The sequence below is a fragment of the Oratosquilla oratoria genome, chromosome 5, assembly GCF_046742065.1.
Source record: "Oratosquilla oratoria isolate Oo_2021 chromosome 5, ASM4674206v1, whole genome shotgun sequence".
Classification (NCBI taxonomy): Eukaryota; Metazoa; Arthropoda; class Malacostraca; order Stomatopoda; family Squillidae; genus Oratosquilla; species Oratosquilla oratoria.
The window spans coordinates 3,987,945-3,991,480 of record NC_134781.1 but is presented as its reverse complement, the minus strand read 5'-3'; positions in this window follow the sequence as shown (position 1 = coordinate 3,991,480).

Sequence of the window (3,536 nt, the reverse complement as noted above, 5' to 3'; positions counted from 1 at the left end):
GATACGGGATCTCGTCAGACGTTCTACAGAGAAGAGATAGAGGAAGATATAGGGAGAAGATATAGAGAGGGTGTAAGGAGAGAGGATCAGGAGACGATGTAGAGACGAGAGAAAAGAGATCCCGAGTGTAAGCTAAGGTGAAATTACAGTGAAAGAAGAAAGAAAATTCACCATCCTTTTATTAACCCAAAGGACGAGAGGAATAGGCATGGGGCCTAGAAAATAGTGAGACTACAGGAAAAAGAAGGCATTGGGCCTACTACTTAAGAGGAACTTGAATATTAGTGAACCTCACGTAACGAGAGGCAAGGGGCCTCGAGACGAGTGATATTACAAGTCAAATTTAAGTGACAGTGGTGACTAGGGGTGGTGAAAGTGGTGGCAGCGGTGGGATGAACTGGGTGTTAAACACCTCCGAAGAGAAGTGGCGCCAGAAGTCTACGGGAACAAGACAACCAAAATCAAGAGTGTATTACGACTACGAGAGAAATCTACAACTTCAAGTAACTGCTACGTTGGGAACAAGCATTCTTCAAGATTCTTCAAGGAGATCATCATCTATAAGGCGGTCTTCAAGGCAGAGTGTGTGATGGAGGAGGAACAACGTCGTTGAGGAATGACAAGACCGTAGAAGGACGTCAAACCAGACATTGACATCACGAAGCGACATCGCAAGCAGCCAGGCTAAAGCAAGGTATTAGTAAAGTATGAGTACACCTCAGAATTCTAACGTGTTGAGACACGAAATTCACACATCAAATACAAATATTCCAAAATTCATAGGAGAGTCTAACACATATGGTGTAAACAAGTTCTTGAACCTTATTGACACACTTATAGTTAGTAAAAACATTACAAATGAGAATCGTAAGATTGAGATTCTCAAGGAGAATATAGATCCAGAGCATGGAAGGGCGAGGTTTGTCATTAACTTTCAGCAAATGGAATTAATTAATCAATATGATAATTACAAGAAAGCCTTTCTTAAACATTTCATGTCCAAATGTGATCAGGATCCTATTAGATCATTGGTAAAAATGATTAAGGAAGTTAGGACAAGTGAAACTGACACAGAGTACTTAGCTAGATTAGATAGATGGTCAAAAGACATGAATTCTATCTTGAAAGATTCAGACTGGATAGAAAGATCTAGTGAGAAGATGGAAATCTCACAGGTAATCAAATTGATTACATTTAGCTTATTGGCAAAGAATTCTGATGACTTAACAGCAGAAAGGCTGTACAAAGATTTAAAATCAAATATCTGTTTAGGAGAAGTAGATTATCTTCTACAAGGATACAGTGAGACCAGAACAATAAACCCATATGTAATGCCTATAAATCAACAAAGCCAATATAGGAACTCTAGAGAGTTTAAGAAAACAGAAGTAGGACATAGGCGGCATGCTAGAAGTCCATCTAGGGATAGGGATACCAGAATCCTATGTTTTAATTGTAATGCTTGGGGACACAAGGCACAAGAATGTTTTTATGGGATTATTTGCAGAAATTGCAAATACGAAGGTCACAATGAGTATCAATGTAGGAACCCTCCATTCTGTATTTACCATAATAAAATCGGACACAGAACTCATGAGTGCCGAAATTTTCGGGTACCCCCAGGGCTAAGAGGAAAACCCCCAGACACAGAATAAACCATTTCAGACCTCCCCATATATATATCGATAGGCGGTATTGTGTTAAATATGGGAATGCAAGGGAGATGAAAGAAACTGACAAACTGATAATTACTGTTGGTAAAACTTCTGTAGGACCTCTCATTGCGGGTAAAGTGTTCAATAAGCCTATTCAAATTTTTATTGATACAGGGTCTGTAGTTAATGTAATTACTAGTAAAGTTTTAAACCAGTTGAACCCAGGAGTGAAAATGTTGGAACCAATCCGTTACACATTGCAAGGTGTAACTGGAAATCAGTTAAAAACATTAGGCAAGATTGAGCTAGAAGTTGCCTTGTATACAAATGAACAATTGTACATCCCAGTGATTGTGGTAGAAGAGTCTGTTTTTCCAGGAGATTTATTGATAGGATTTGCAACTATGAGAAAAGAAAACATGGTAATTTGTCCTGCTGACTTGGGAATTTTAGTGAAGTCACAGTTAATCCCATTCTTAAATCAACCAGACTTAAGACCAGTGACAGGAATCAATGAATCCTTAGATAACATTTCTATCCTAGATAGCGAGGCCGAGCGGTCCAACCCTACAGAAAGTAAAACAATTTGTGAACCCAACTCAGAAGTTCAAGAAATCCCAGAGATTACTAAATTATTAACCACAGATGCCTTGAGAATTGCAGATTGCGGATTAACAAGGTCGACATTGTTACATCCCATGTCAATTAATAAGGTTGAAGTGTGTTTGAAAGGAATCAATGTAGACTCTGAAGTAATTACAGTCCCAGAATCAGTTAAACTTAAAGGATTGAAGTGGGACTCAGGGATTTATAAGACAAATAAGAACAGAGTAGAAGTATTAGTAATTAATACTATGAATAAAGAGATAGTTTTAAAGAAAGGTACACAAATAGGATGTATTCAGGTGTGTACTAAACCTATTAAGATTTTAAATGAGAATAGTGAGGAGATAGAATTACCAACTTCATCAATTTGTTCAGTACAAGAAGGCATAGACTTAAGAAATAGATATAAAGAATTATTACAATCAACTAATTGCCCTGAGTTTGGATGAAGCTTTATTTGCTTTGCTTATGAAACATAAAAAAGCAATTGCTTTGCCGGGGGACGCCTTAGGCAAAACAACTGTTTTAAAACATCACATTAAGTTAAAACCAGGAACACAACCTATCTACATACCAGCCTACAGAGTTCCTCACTCTAGATTAGCTGTAGTAGATAAACTCATCACTGAAATGTTATCACAGGATATTATTGAACATAGTAAGAGTGAGTGGAATTTTCCGTTGATCTTAGTACCAAAGTCTGATGGGACTATGCGACCAGTTATTGATTACAGGGAACTGAATAAGCACACCATTCGTGACAGGTTACCATTACCCATTATCGGTGACATTTTGAGAAGTTTGGGAACTGAGAATAGATATTTTAGTACTATAGATATCAAATCAGCTTTTTGGCAAATAGAATTGCATGAAGATTCAAGAGAGTTCACAGCATTTTCTACTACAACAGGACATTATGAGTTCAAGAGAATGCCATTTGGGTTATGTAATAGTCCATTAACTTACATGAGATTAATGAATACTATTCTAGATGGATTGTTAGGAAACACTGCCAGTGTATTTCTAGATGACATTTTAATAGTTTCTCAGACTGCAGTGGAGCACTTTAAGAAATTAGATTTTATATTCTCAAGACTAGGAGAAGCTGGGTTAAAAGTAAAACTTGAAAAATGTAAGTTCTTGCAAGACAGTGTCATTTACTTAGGACATAAGATAGACAGACACGGACTGAGTACAGTAAATTCAAAGGTGGACGCTGTCAAGAATTTTCCAGTTCCGATCAATGTAGACAAGGTTAGGAGCTTTTTGGGATTA